The sequence below is a fragment of the Ambystoma mexicanum genome, chromosome 4q (genome assembly GCF_040938575.1).
Source record: "Ambystoma mexicanum isolate Mex_15411 chromosome 4q, UKY_AmexF1_1, whole genome shotgun sequence".
Taxonomy (NCBI): Eukaryota; Metazoa; Chordata; class Amphibia; order Caudata; family Ambystomatidae; genus Ambystoma; species Ambystoma mexicanum.
In genome coordinates, this window is record NC_090928.1 from 786,744,278 (window position 1) to 786,760,798 (window position 16,521).

Below are 16,521 nucleotides of genomic sequence, written 5' to 3' on the forward strand. Positions count from 1 at the left end.
TGTGGTGGCAGTACATGGGTGGGGGCAGTGTTTGTGTGGGGGGCAATGTGTGTGTGCGAGGTGCAGTGTTTGTGTGGAGGAGGCAGTGTGCGTTCAGGGGGGAGTGTGTGTGTGTGTGTGTGTGTGTGTGTAGTGGACCAGTGTGTTTGTGGGTCAGTGGTGTGTGTAGGGAGTGAAGATACACCCCCACCTGGGCAACCTGTAAGGGAAAGGTTAGGGAGTAACATATTGTTTTTAGAGCCCACTCCAGTAATGTTCATTACACTTCTCCTACAACTGGGCTTCAAGGAACAGCTTCTTCTTGCTAAGCTTCAACTTCAACTTCTGAACAAATTGGTAAGTGAAAGGTCCCCAGATATACACATCTGTTCCCAATTTGCTCTGGCTGATCCAGGCTCAGTCAGCCAATCACGCAGAAGGACATTCATGCAGGCAGGCAGCCAATCAGGCCCACAAGCCATTCACTCCGCACAGACACCCATAACAAAGAATGTGGATTGGGGTAAATACCCAGCCTTTCATCACACTACACTGCATTCATGTCAGCTTCATTTAGGGCTCTCTCATTCATTGTGTCACACACAGAAACCAGACACCCATAACACAGAATGTGAGTTCACTTTGGACTTCATTCATACAGGTTCTACCCCTAGGGTGTACCCACAACACACAGCTGCTGGAAAGGCTGCAGTCAGTCTGACAGGAGGCAGCCCCAAAGCCATGTATGGTATTTCCACCACTCACCCAACATTCGGAAGGCCGCTTTCTAATGCTACTTGAGCCTGTCTTTTCCCGTCTAGCCATGCTGGCTGTTATGCCGGATGGATTCACTGCCTGCACACACATGCTGCTGTCCACCTCCTTGCTGCCGCTATAGATTCACGCAGCTCATCATCAAGGTAAGATGAGCACTCACCCCTCGCTCTCTGCCGATCTATCGCATTGCTGTATTCAATTTTTAAGCTCTGATGTGCATCTTCCAGCTCCAACACCCTTCCTACCCCTCCTACACATGCCGAAATGAGCAAAATCTCTTCCTGCATCCCTTGTTTACGGTGCCTCGACCCATAACTATCACCCACGTAGCCCGATATATCAAGCGCTAAACAATCTGGATGCCTGCAGCCCACACTGCAGACCTAACTCCAAACTACCCCCACTCAGGATCATGTACGTCCTGACCACACTGCTGTGTGCTGCTCTACCAGCTTCAGCACACAGGATTCAGTTCCTAACATCCTAACGCCACCATCAGCCACTGACTTGCACTTGCCCAGGAGTCAGCTTCGGCCTCCTCCACCTGATCATCTCGCACCAGCTAAGTCAGGACTTTCTTCCACCCGTACACATCTACCACACTGTAACTGACTACAGCTCTTATGGAGATTATTGTCCCTGCAGAAGCCTGACTGTTCCTCGCAAAGACACATACAAGTTCTGTCTCTGCCACCAATATCACATCACCATTTGAACAATGAACAACCAACACTGCTACGCCGCTCAGCATGGCAGCCCCTAATGGGCCTCCTCTCTATATTTGTCCCACCTGCATGCAACCCCCACCCACCCTTCCCAAAACAAATGACACTCGTCTGACGCCCGCCATTTCAGACGCATTAGTAGTCACACCTTCAAAGAACACCAAAACCGCAAATCACCCTTGAACACATTGCCTAGTCAAGGATAATTCCACACAGGGCCTAATGCACCCGAATGTGCTTGACTCATCCAAAGCGCACAAATGCCGCCTGGCACCCACACATTGCACTAGGTATCCAACCTCCAACTTACTCAGCTTGTGACCATCTCGTCAATCTAGGCTCTGGACTAGAAAGAGTGCTCTCGCACCCACATCTAGACCAATCATGGGGGCTGCCAGATTGGCCATCAGACCCATGCCCCTTCACTACCACCACATAAAATACTCCCAGCTCATTGTGACTCTTGCCCCACTCCCCTCTCCCAGCAAACACAGGATCTAAAATGTGCCTTAATCAATGTGAGATCCCTAGGTGCACATGCCACAGACATTCATGACCTTATCCTGCAACACAACTTGGACCTGTTAGCCACCACTGAATCCTGGCTTCATGATGCCTCTGGCCCTTTGCTTTCCCTATCTATTTCGGCCAATGACACAATATTCACGACAGACTGCCCCAACGGTATAGGTGGAGGGGCGCCATCATCGCCAAATCCTCCCTGCAGATTAGGCCTTGCACAATACCCACCACACCAGGGTATGAAATGCTATTAGTGCCACATACTACCGACCCCAAAACCACCTTCAGTGTGCTCCTTCTCTGAAGACAACCAGGTCCCAGTCACCCCAACCTTTACATCCCACCCTTGATCACTCCATTCATGAAACCCCTAACCAAATTCATTATTCTAGGCAACCTCTACCTAAGCTACAATGATGCCCTAGACCTGAAAGCCACCACACTTAAAACAGCTCTCAACGATATAAATTTCAACCAACTGATATATGCACCTATGCATTCCAAGGGTTGCACCATAGACAGGATCCTTACTGCCAATGCAAATATCAACATCTCAGCTATTTAACCAGTCCCCTGGTTTGATCACTTCCTCGTACATTTTATTCTCATCCTAGCTAAACTTCAGAAACACCCTGCTATCAGCCAAAGCCCTATCCAAGTACGGACTACCCGCAACCTGATGCACAAACCTCTGAGACCTTCTCTCCTAGCAAAGCTGACTCCAAACACCCAAGCACTACCTCACTCCCCTGCAGCCCTTGACAACCAATTCCATGCATGCCTTACTTCAAACTCTCGACCAACATGACCCATAAAAAAGTAAAACCCCCAAACCCCACAAGCCCAATACACCTGGATTACTGAAGAACTGGTGACCTTACGCAGAAACAAAAGATCACCCAAACATTTAACCAATAAACACCCATCACCCTGCAACTGCACAGCCCTCGCAATGACAACCCAGGCCTATAAGAAAGCAACCTCACCATTCCCACCAACTACCACCCTATCACCTCCATTCACTTCCTACTGTAAACTATGTATTGTCTTGCTTATTGCTCAAGTCCAACTATTCAGAACAGAACCACCTGCTTCGTAATAGACAGTTGGGGTTCTGTCCCAATCATGGCACTGAAACTGCCCTGCTGGACTTAAAAATCCAAATGGACAGGATCTGCAACTTGACCATCCTCCTGCTGTTAGACCTGTCAGCAGCTTTTCACTTAGTCGACCAAAACATCCTGTGCCAACACATCAGCAATAAATTCCATTTCTTCCTTCCTCAGTGAATGCACCACCAGAGTCATCATTGGTGATGCCGCTGCCGACCATATCCCTGCCACTCTAAGTGTCCCTCTAGGATCTTGCCTTTCACCCACACTCTACAACACTTACACAAAGCCCCTCTTCGATCACCTGGATGCCAGTGATATCATCCACACCAACTTTACAGATGATACTCAAATACTCATCTCGTCACAGGTGAACATGCCCAAGACTCTGTCAATATCAACTTAATCTACAGCACAATTCCAAACAGGATGGCCTCCCATATTTTATGCTTAAACGATGACAAAACTGAGCTCGACATTTTGGGCTCCCCATACCGCCTATAACACCTGGATAGCTCTTTTGCATCCTTTTGCATTGATGACACGATCATCCCCATCTCAGAGCACATCAATAAACTAGGGGGCCACTTGGAAGCTGACCTATCCATGACCAGGCATATCAATGCCTTAGCATTCTCCACGGCCTACACTGCAAGACTCATCTCACTGAGTAGGCAATTCCTCTCACCAAGCAACTGTCTCACACTTGCACGAGCACTGATCCTCACAAAACTACAATATTGCAATGTTCTGCTCATGGGCAACACTGCTGCCAACATGTCCAAATTTCAGCTATTACAAAACAAGGCACTGCGAGCGGACCTGGGTCTAAAATGATCAGACCATATCACAGAAACCAGACATGAAAGCCTTTGGCTACCAATCAAAGCATGGGTGAACTTCAAAACTCTATCCATCATCCACAGTGTGTCCATAAAGAGGCCCCCTCTACCTCAACACCTGCATTTCACAAAAGATCCCCTCACGGGTGCTAAGTCCAACTCTAGCACACTGCTAACAACCCGCTGCTTCAAGAACAATAGAGCCGAAGGAATCAGCTTCTGCGTCACAGCACCAGCGCTTTTGAACTCATTACCAGCTCATACCAGAAATTAACAATCCTAACTTTCAGTGTTATTCGGAAGAAACACAGCTCTTTTTCGGGCTCCCTACAGCCTCCTCTCTTCTCTTGCTTATTCCTGACTGTCTATCCACAATCCAGGATTAGTGCACATCCAACAAACTCTGCCTTAATGCCATTTAATGGCAATATCCTTCTCATCGGGACCCCTGCTCCCACTTTCCCTCTCTCACTCTGGCCACCCTCCATGGGCCCCCTTCAATCAGCCTCCTTTAACACAAAAAACCTTGGTGTCATCTTTGACTCCACTCTCTCCTTCTCTCCACACATCACTGACCTTTCCAAGAAGGCCTTGTACCAACTCACCTGCTCACAGGTATTCTTCCTTTTCTCACTTTCCCTCAGAAGCTCATTGCCCCCAGAAACTTGGTTCTCTCTCGGTTAGACTATCGTAACAGCCTCTTTCTCAATCTGCCTTCCTTTACCCTGTGCCCTCTGCACCTTATCCAGAACCGGACTGCAAGACTTATCCTTGGCCTCAAGCTCAGGGACCATATCTCTCCAGACCTGAAATCTCTCCACTGGCTCCCTGTGGCTGCAAGGATCAAGTTCAAAACCCTCTGCATTGTCCACAAGGCTTTCAGGAGCCCCGGCCTGGACCACATCCAACACTCTCTTCCTAAATTCCTTCTTTCTCTAGCCCTTCGCTCTGCTTCCTCCAGCTCCCTAAGGGTCAGATGCTTCTCCATGCAGAGAGTAGGGGGAGGATCACTTTACTCTGCAGGTGTCTCCCTCTAGAACGGCCTCCCTGCCCCTCCCAAACTTGAGCCTGATCACCTAAAGTTCTGGAAGCATCTCAAGACCTTCATTTTCTCCTCTACTTTCTTTTCTGCCCCATCCACCCCCCCGTGCTCCCTGTGGACCTACCTGTCTGCTGAGCCGACCGGTTGCTTGGACACCCTCAGAGTATCACTGGGTATCAGACTCCTCTTTGACCAGTCCCCCACACATTGCCTACTGTCTCGCGCTTGGGGCTGTAACTGTATCCTCTACAGTCCCCCGCATCCTTGCACTTACCCAGAACCACCCTGCCCTGGCTGCACTTACACAGAGCAATGCTGCCCTGATTGCACTTTCCCCTTTCATCCCCGTCGCACTTCCCCTGTCCCCTGCACTTTGCGTACTGCACTTGTACAATCCAAATGACACAAGGCCTTGTAAGATCCTTTGTGTTGTCCTTCCTCTGTACCTTCCCTTGTCTTGTCGCATCTAGAAACACATGTGTACAGGCATTATATGAATGACTTATATCATATGCCACATGGATTGTGGAGACTGGCCATGGGTCACATTATGAGGGTATAGAGACACTGAACTAGGATGCAGGGTAGGTGCAGTGGGGGTGGTTTAGTGGGGCTGGTGTCATGATCAAGCCTCATGCCCTATGCAATTCAACCATGACTTGAATCCCCAGAATGCGCTGCTGATAAAGACACACATCAGTGTGCGTTGCAAAAAATATGTTTATTAGAGTAGGTGTACAGTTTGTTCATATATGATAAAAGAGGAATTTGTACTACTTTATATACAGTGATGTAACAGCATGAAACATTTTCACTCATTAAAAACCTATGAAATTCACAGAAAAAACATTGCTAAAGCATTGCTAAAGCAATGTTATGGTTACTTAAAGCCCCAGAAATTCGACATCTATGGTAAGCTAAGCAACCATCACTCACACCACCACTGTGCACTGCTAGGATTAACACCCATTACATCACCTCTCTGGATCCCCTAGAGACCCTTGCCCCCTCTCCAAAAGAACATTCTAGATCAACCTGTGAAGGTAGCATCACCAGATCACCAGATCAATAATTAGCCATTTACTGACATCAGGCACCTTCCCTGCAGCATTCCAAATCTCTCACATCAAACCCCTACTTAAAAAACCCACCCTTGACCCCCAACTTCCATCCAACTACTGCCCAATCTCAAACACCTGCTTCATTGCCAAGCTCTTAGACCGCATGGCATACACACAGCTCTGCCTCTTCACAAAATCCTATTGCCTACTCGACCCAGCCCAATCCGGTTTCAGACACCTCAGAGGAGCTGAAACATCCCTAGTCTCCATCTGGGATGGCATGAAAAGAACAGCAGACTCAGAAGGCTGTGCCACACTTATACTCCTTGACCTTGGCTGCCTTTTACACTATCGACCACTCTATCCTCACGTACAGACTGGGCATCAGGAATTCCGCTCTAAGATGGATCTCTTCTTTCCCCGCCAACCGTTCACAAATCACGCCCTTCTCACATTTCACCTCTCTCTCTCTGACCTGTCTCCAAAGGTGTTCCTCAGGGGTCTCCCAGTCCCACTCTTCTTCAAACTCTACCAAAGCACCCTACCAGCACTCATTCACTCATATGACCTAACCTGCTACAACTACGCTGATGACACTCAGATCATTTTCAAGATTTCCAAAACCCCAGCCTCCTCCCATCCTGACCTCACCTCCTGCCTCCCAGAAATCAACCATTGGATGATGGCTAACCACCTCCTTCTTAATCCAGGTAAATCCGAAATCTTCACTCTTCACCCAACCCGCCCCCTAGTCATCCTCCCTGGGACCTCCGACTGTCGCATCCAGCTCAGTAAAGAACCTGAAATGTAACTTGGACTGGGATCTTACACCTGCTCACCACATCAATATTGTATCCAAGTCATGTCATGTTCACCTCTGCATCTTCCCTTATCTCTCCTACCCTCACAGAGTCTAAGCAATCTGGCTATCATCCTCTCCCGCCTAGACTATGCCAATTCCCTCTATCTAGGTGCCCCTGCCTTTCAGCTCAGAAAACCCAGAAAGCTCCAAGACTCTGCAGTTATTCTCCTCCTTGCCCCCCCCCCACCCAGAGAGCACATCACTTCTGCCCTTAGGGTGCTACACTGGCTTCCAAGGCCAAGCACATTACTCACTGCACCCTCCACTAGGAAGGCCCTGATTCGTCCATCACAAGTTTACACAGTACCAACCCATCAGAAACCTTAGCTCTGGCTCTGTGATCCCCCTTTCAATTCCACCAGTGCTGGAGGATCTTCATTCTGCGTCCATGCTCCCACCCTCTGGAACTTCCTTCCACTCAGCATTTGCCATGAAGATGACCACCTCTACTCCAGGGAGGCCCTCAAACCTGGCTCTTCCCCCCAGCAACTTCACAAAATGTCCCCTCTTCATGCTTAGCTTCATTCCACATAGTCCATGACACTGTTTTATTCTGCCCAGTATATTCTCCAGATCAAGGTTAAGTATAATTTCAGAACAGACCGGACAAACAGACTCCATGGTCACTTCAAAAAGAACATTCCAACTGAAACTCAAGGTACTTAGTTATGCATCACTTTGATGGAATCTAGTTGCAGGCCAGGCCGCCCACCCACATGCATTCACCTTCACACACAAGACTAAAACAACTTTAGAATGCAGCTAAGTGCCACAACAGAAATCTGGTCTAGCTGGACACATCGAGTCTCCTGCACTCGTGCACTCTTCTGTCTACCTCTCCACACCCATCACATGCCTGGCCATCATGGGTAGCTTACTGGGACTCTACAATCCCACCCAATTTCCTATTTGGCCAAATGCACACATGCATTCTAACCCTCCGACAATGTTCCCATGCTTTGGACTTTGGTCCCCTGAGGGCTTTCCCCTACAAGTGCATTGAGGCCATATTAATGAGATGAAGACACTTTATGAATGACAAACTACTACTACTACAAACAGGTATGCAACTTGTCACCAAAGGACTGTTGGAGAATTTCATAATTTAGGTTGGTTACCATGTGAACTAAATTAAATAAAAGCAAATATGTTACAAGAGCATACCCTGAGCCCACAAGCAACTCACCAGCAACAGACAATTGGAGAATACACACTTTTTGATTTCCGTCCAAATGACTTGAATTAAATATAACCAATACTGCCGCAACATGTAACATACTACTGTGACTGTACTCCTGGGTGGTGTCTGATTTGTCTGCTCTCCTCTTTTCCCCAACTGACAACTCACCTTTAAATCTTCTACCACTTTACACAACACAAACACACAAACCCGCCGTGCACATGTTGTCCTAATGCCCATAATTACCACATCAACATTGATGGAACTATGCCACATCCCACTTCTTTAGGGATGCTATACACTCGTACCCAAAAGAGCAGTTAACCTAGACCCAGAAGACAGAAATCTGTAATTTTTCAGATCTTTGACTCTCTCCTCTAGGTAAACACAAACCCTAGTGTCAGTGTCAATTCATAAAACCAGAGTGGCACTCAGGATTTGGTGTTTAGAGCCAACACTCATCACCACCTTTGGTTTCAACCCTGTCTCCCTCTCCATCCACTAATACACACTTCGACCTCTTTACTTACAAGGGGCCTCATTACACGGTATGCAGTAACCATGGTGCTATTAGCACCATGGTTGCCGTCGGTATTTTACTGTGTCCGCCTTAGTGGATGACAGAATTACCGCCCTACTCCAAGGTGAGCGGGGGCGGTAATTCTCCATTCACCAAGGCACTTCCCCATTCCCATTTTTGCCACCATAGGGCTCAATGGCAATGGGGAAGGAGCTAATTACGGTATCGCAAATTGTGGTACGGTAATTGGCACCAAGGTCCCTTTGCGGGCCCGTTCCTTAACGGCTGATAAAACCTGCCATTGAGGTCAGGTCCGGCAAAGGGACCTCGTAGTAAGGCGGTAAGGGTTTACCGGTACCCTTACCGGTATCGGTAAACCCTTACCGCATTCCGTGTAATGAGGCCCAAGGACTCACACAGCCAGGCAACCAAAATGGCAGTAAATTACAATACAAGACCATGGTACATTAAAATACAATCACTTAACAAATAACACACTGAAACACCCGTGTCACATTTACATTAGATCCGCTTTGGTATGCACCACAGTGTGCTTGAAAAAAGAAAAGAACGTTTGGATGCCAGCAATACTCCAATGAGCCAGTGTGCTGAATTGAAGGCATGTAGGAAGTGGTAAGTAATTATTTCACTTAAAAAACGCAATCAAAACGGAACAAATAATCCAAAAATATATCTTACATTCCAACTTGAATCCGCAAGTTATGAATTTACCCACAGGTGCCCTGGCAAAGGTCTAAATCATCCACACCCCACACCTCTATTATGAACACAGATTCCGAAAAACAAACAGGAAAGACATCACCCAATAACAGTAACATTAAGATGACCCCCAAACGCACTCCCAAATTTAAACAAAATATGTTACACCCACTATCAGACACATTTCACACACACAAACACACACACGCACACACTCACACAGACACATAGCCACCTCAAACATCCACAGTATGACAAACAAGAACATAATCTTACAACATTAATTCCTATGCACACAGTTACAAACACATACAAACATTTCTCAAACCCCGTGTTGGTAAGCCACCTACACTGCGAAGGGCAAACTTTGAAATTGAAAATTTAAATAAATATATATATAGGCATGTTCTGCGTAAGGTGCCTTAATAGCATTGCTGTGGCTCAGACACTGGATGAGTAACAGTAAAACAAATATTGCTAAAACAAAAATAGAAAGCTTAACTTTGGTTGTACATAAAACATTAAACTTACTTTTGATATCAAAACAAAAATGCTTAATATGTCAACAGATTGCCAATATAGAAAAAGAAAGACATCAACAATTACATGATTTTCCATTTGCCGCTCTCTATCCTTTTTGAAAAAATCACTTACCATATTTCAGATAAAACAGTCAATTCATGTACCACTGCTATATAATATTGTTCCAGACACACAGGCCCTCATTACAACACCGGCGCTAAACCATGGCGCTATTAGCACCATGGTTGGTGCCGGTGTTGTAACGGGTCCGCCATGGTTCAATGGGGAATTACCACCCCATTCCAACGTTGGCGGGCGGTAATTCCCCATTGAACCATTTTCGCCCCATAGGGCTCTATGGGAATGGGGAAGGCGCTAAGTACAGTACCGCAAATTGCGGTACCGTACTTAGCACCAAGGTCCCTTTGCGGGTCCCTACTTTAACGGCTGGTGTAGACCAGCCATTAAGGTCGGGTCCCGCAAAGGGACCTCGTAGTAAGGCGCTAAGTGTTTAATGGCGCTGCAGCCTTTTACGGCAACGTTAAACACTTAGCGCCAGGGTCCTAATGAGGCCGACAATGTAGATAATTCAATGTAGTGTATGGATACATCAAGACAATCCACCCACTTATATAAACAATAGCATTAGAATAAAATAAATAAACATGTAATGTTATTTTATGTTATGTGAATTTCTAAAGCGCATGGTCGACCTAAGGCATCATGGCCTTGGAGGAAATGAACATGCCATAACAAGGAGCCCACTCCGCCTAAAAAAAGTTGGTTTTATGGCCTTTCTAAAGGCCAGATGTTTGGGTAGTTTTTTATGGCTAGCTGTATCTCATTCCATAGCAGAGCTGCCGCCATGGAAAAAGTTCGGCCTCCAATCCGCGCACGCCGAAAAGAAGGAACTCAAAGCCGATCGGTACAGGCAGAGCGCAAACCACAATTGGGGCAATAGCGGGTGAAGTTTGCTCTAAGAAATTCTGCACCTTGGTCATGCAACGGTGGATGATACATAACGCCTTAAACCTAATGCAATGGGAAACCGGGAGCCAGTGAAGGGACCGGAGGAACAGTTAAATGTGGGACCCATAGGGCGTGCCTGTTGCTACACAAGCTGCTATGTTTTGTAAACGCTGCAGTCTCCGAATCAGCCCCTTTGGCTGCTCCAGGTAAAGGGAGTTACAGTAGTCCAGCCGCGATAGCACCATAGCTGCCACCACAGGCGGACGAAGAGAGGCTGGGATCATAGGGAGCACTTTCTTTAATACTTTAAGCTGAAAATGGCGGGATTGGCAGACAACTGCTACTTGGTTGTCCATAGATAGAGATGCAGACATGACTACACCCAATTTTTCACGTTCTCTGTTGGAGCTGAAAGGGAACCAAGAGAAGAGAGCCAGAAAGAGGACACCCAAAGTGAAGGATCAGGAGGACAGCCCACCACCAGCACCTCAGTCTTGTCTCTGTTCAATTTTAGCCAGTTGTGGTTCATCCAATCCCCCACGGCTGCCAGGCACCCCCGCAGGTGCAACGACACCTCAGCCTGATCAAGATCTAAACGGATCAGGATCTTGGTGTCGTTGGCATACGAGTAGCACCTTACGGCGAAGGACCAGATGAGACACACAAGTGCCCAGATGTAAATATTAAATAGAATCAGAGATGAGGAGGAACCCTGCGGCAATCCACAACTGAGATGGCAAGGAGCAGAAAGTTGGGTGTTTCTAAAATATAGTGAACCAACATGTTGGATACTATCACATTTGTTTCTACTACAGGTTGTTAGGCAGAATCCTGTGCAGTACCCTTAAGGACCACTACACACAATTAAGACTACAAGTGGTAATAAAAGTTTTAACTTTGGTACAAGCCTGTACTACTATGTTAAAGTGGTAGCAGTAGCGGAGCAGCCATACTTATTTCAAGAGTATATGAGCAGTAGCAGAGATTACACAAAGGGACCACAATTACTGTGGCTCAAGCAAACACTGACTCAAGGTTTCAGGTAATATAAGTACATTTATTTTTAAACCGTTTGTTATAAACACAACACTTCTAGGAATTCAAGACCACACGTAAAATATACTACAACCAACCAATTCACTTTGTACGGTATTACTTCAAGGTAAGTACCCTGTGTTTTAACAGACCGGTGTTGTGAAACAAAAGACATTACCGGGAATACATATGCGATCACTTTTTGACAGTAATGACAGTTCGGTCTTACTAAAGAAATGTGACCGGGGCAGAAACACACTTAGCACCTGAGTTACCCAGAGAGAGTTGGGGGAAAAAATCATAGGCAATACTTTTGTCAAGGCAGACAGAATTAGAGAACACTCGTTGACAGGAATTCAAGAGTCAATAGGCCAGAGCCAGTGTCAAGTGGAACCGGGTTCCTGTTGTCGAGGATCACACAGTCGGATAGTTCACGATTCAATGTAGCCAGGAGTACTTAGATATTGTCAATGTAGGAAGAAAAAGTTATAAGAAGGAGGGAAGATAAGGACAAGCCTTGGAGGAGGAGAAAAAGGGATTCAACCGATTTCCTCCAGCAGAATACAGTACCTTATTCAATGAAGAAGCTGGTGCCACAGTAGTTGTTCCTGGTAGTTTCCTGCAGACCCACTGTTCCTGGAGCTTCGACAAGAAGGAGGATGTCGGGAGGGGTCTGCACCACACAGAGCTGAGGCCGGCAGCAGCAACAGTGAATAAAAGGTGCGTTCCTTAAAAACAGGAGAGGCTCTTCAGGTTGCTATCCGGACCACTACAGCAGTGTGCAGCGATTTCGACCACAAAGAGGATCCTCTGGCTGTAGAAGATGAGCTGGTCATCCCCACCAGGCTCAAGGGAAGAAGACTCCGGACTGGATCTTCTCTGGTCGTCGAAGGGTAGATATCTCAGGACTGCAGCAGGGCTTCACCGTGACAGAATAGTTGCAGCAGCTGACTTCTTCTCCGCTTCTCTTTGGTTCCTTGTAGTTCCAGTGGCGACTCTAACTTCCAACCCAAGAGTCCTGCCTTTTATGCGAAAATCCCCCATTCACACAGCCTGGCTGTCAGTCACGTAGCAGGGGGGTTGTACAGCCCGGACAGCCACCTCAGCCAATCATGGCAAGTGTGACTTGGGTTTCCTAGGATACCCTGTGCAGGGGGTGACTACACCACTCCCTCACATTCAGCCCACCTAGACACCCAGGTGCATAGAGGATGCCTTCTTGGCAGAAGCCTGCCAAAAGACAGTGAACAAAGAAGGCAAACCAGGTTTGCCGCGCAAAGTAAAACACAAGAAGGACTTTAAAAAAAAAAAGGCAAATAAACGCAACCGGAGCCAAAAGAAAAAGTATTTGGTCAAGCGGGTGTAAGTTCGAGGCTATTATAATAGCCTACAGCAATACCACGTTTATATAGTATAATCGCGCTAAAAAGTTAGGGTAGATACCACTGCCACCAGCCAAGTCTAAATGTTAAAAGAGCGAAACAATGCTCTAGGAGGTACAGATAAAAAGGGATAAGGATTAACCCTTTCCAGTACTCCATGTACGATGGGGTGTACTGGATCTGTGGTTAAATGACGAAGTAAAGTTAATGGCACCTTTATCCGTTTCTGGGGGACAGTAGTCGGCCCCAGAAATGGAGTCGGTGGGAAGTCTAAAAGACAACCTTGTGTCACTGCACTGAAGGTGCTGTGTAACACACAAAAGAAGGGGGCTACTGAAGTGGTGTACTCCAGAGCCCACAATCACAAGAACAGATGAAATACACGTGGCAAAACATGGGTAAAAGTGGGGGAAAAGCTCACACTCTTACCAAGTGAAAGAAATAAACTCCAGAAACCCAGCAAAGCTGCTGAGGGACTCACTAGTTAAGGGGAATTAGCCATTGAATGAGAATTCTCTTGTTCACTTTTCAATTTCTTTGAAAATTCCCTCTCCCACAAAATAGTAAAACATAAGTGAAGAAACAAAAACTCTTTTCATAGTTTGTCCAATTACTGTGTTGTTATGAATCAGGCTCATGATGTTCTCCCTGTGGGATTTCACCCCTTCCTACTGCACAGCCACACAAAATACACAGAGCTGATGTAGGATTGTTCCATACCTGCATGCTAATTTTGAGTCAGTGATGAAAATGAAGAAATGATGTTCTGCACTAGGCTGCAACCAGAGTCAGTTCAGTTACAGGCCACATTCAGAGATCAATCCACATGATAGCACTAAGTGATACAATCTGAAAAACCAGAGGTTTGCTGGAAAATGTGAGTGTCCCACCCAGCACAACCTACAAACCATATCATGAATTGCTATCTTCTCCTGTGCACCTTTACATCAAAAGGATTGGATATATCAGGTTCTAGGATTCAGGGTATGCTATGAAGCTAGTGATTTCTGGCATGGCCACTTAGTGCTGTCTACTTTTCTGAATTATTGGTGGTTGGAGGCTGGCTGTTTGTGTGTTAGATGATGTCTGATGTGTTTCCTATGTTATGTTTAATGGGTTGTTTGAAGGATAATTAAGCTAACTGAGCTAACTGAAAAGATCTGAATGAGCTCTTGTCTTCATCTACTGTGTGCATGTTTAGTTGAAAAAGATGTCAAACTTCTGGTAGGAGTAGACTGAGGTTATCATATCAGATTATCATGCAGTTGTGGTGCCTTGCTGAGAGGTATCTGTAGCATCCTACACGTCTAGATAGCCTCCAGGGATGTATGGATACTGATACCTGACGACGGTGCCTGTTAACCGATATGAAACCCTCTTTGCTAGGCTGATGTGCAGTGACATAGCCAGCAGGGAGTGTTCAATGGAGGGAGAGTGGCTTGGATTCGTTCCATTACCCTCAGAAACAACTGTGGCCCACTTGTATCTAAACTAGTACCTCTCTGACTAGTGAGGATCTATGGAACAAACAAGAAACACTATTTTAGTCCCGTGTGTCCTTTCTCCCCAAATCTCACCAACCATCCCTTACCCCCAGTATGCCATGTACCTGTGCTTGTGGTGGTGGTCGCTTCCCCTGTGACTCCAGTCTCGTCCAGTAACGACCTGAAGACAACGAACGGCAAGGCATAGTGGAGTTAACAATCACTCCACTGGGAGGTGTGTATAACATGGCAGGTAACTGCATCCTGATCCATTTGTGCAAATGTTCAAGATTAAATGGGGGTATTGCGTTGTTACATCGACAGGCGTTTTTTCGAAGTAATTTTTAATGAAAAAAATACTTTAAAAAACATTGAAATATATAGGTGGGGTGCGTGAGAGTTTGACATGGGTCGGGTGGGTCTTGGGATGGGGATAATAGTATAGGCAAGGGTGTGCTTGGGAAGGGGACCCCACCAAAACTTTTAAAAAATAGTTGATGAGTTGTTTCAAAGTAATTGCTTGGGAAGAAATGAGTTGGAAACAACTGTTATCGATGTAGGGACAACAAACCATTAAACAGGTCCTTAAAATACTAATGTCCTGGAATGTCTGTTTGAGTTTGATTCACTCACTCAGTCCTTTCTTTCCTGTCCTTGGATCTTGTGTCTGCAGGAGCGGCTCTGTGGCACCTGAAGATGGGAGAGGTAGAAAGGGAGGGGCTAGGGGCCTTCTTTTTTGTTAGAGGGGGGCCTGACTCAAAAAAGCATCATGTAGTAGGAAGATAAGAGTCATAGGCTACCCCTATTCTAACCGTGTGTAGGAGGTAGGCTATGAGAGGCAGGTAGCCAGTTTTTAGATGCTGGCTATACAGGGTCACAAGAAAATATTTAAAGGTAAATAGATTTATTCAAATATTTTTACACACATCTAAAAACAATAGGTTTAAAACAGAACCTATTGAGAATTTGCTTGAGCCAAAACCTCGACACAGAGTTCAAGCTGTTTTATACATCACAGTTCAAATAGGTGGAGGTTAGTAACATATTGTGCGAGAAATTCAGTACTACTTTGAGAAATAGTAGTATTTGTTGTTGACACAGAAATATGTTTCCAGTCCGGGATGGAGTCAGCCTTCACTTGAACGTAGAAGTGTTTGTTGGTGAAGGGTCCGGATTTTCATCAGGACATGGTTCAAAGAGAGGGGGAGTTTCTAAAAAGGATAGAAAGTCTTTAGAAAGTGTATTGGAAGAGGGGAGACCACAAAAAAAGACCTGCGTGATCAAGGCCTACCTTGAAGTATCAGCAGTTAGACTGGAAAATTTGAAAGCCTGTGCTGTTGTCTAGGCGGGCGGCTGTAGCCGGAGTCTACAGGAACAAATGGGTAACAATTAGTTACCTTGATGTAAAATGGATTCACAGTGTAATGTTAATTTAGAGGAGGGCATACCTTAGATGAAGGTATGTTCAGGTCCAGGTGTCAAAACTGGAAAACGAGGGTCGTTGTAGACAGTGACCGAGAAGATGTAGGCACTGTTTGGATTGAAAAAACCCTGTTAGGTAAGGTTTTGAACTGAGGCGGCAAAGTGATTTGGGTGATGCCTGTATTATTAGGTGCTATGCGAATTGTGATATCATGGAAAAGAGAAGTTGTTGATGGAGGATTTCTACCGTGATTGTGTTTAAAAAGTGACTATTGCCAAAGATGGAACGTGATAGATCATTTAGAACGGCCATTGGTGATGTGTTGTATAACGTGACAATTGCTATCTGTTGATTTAGACAAAAT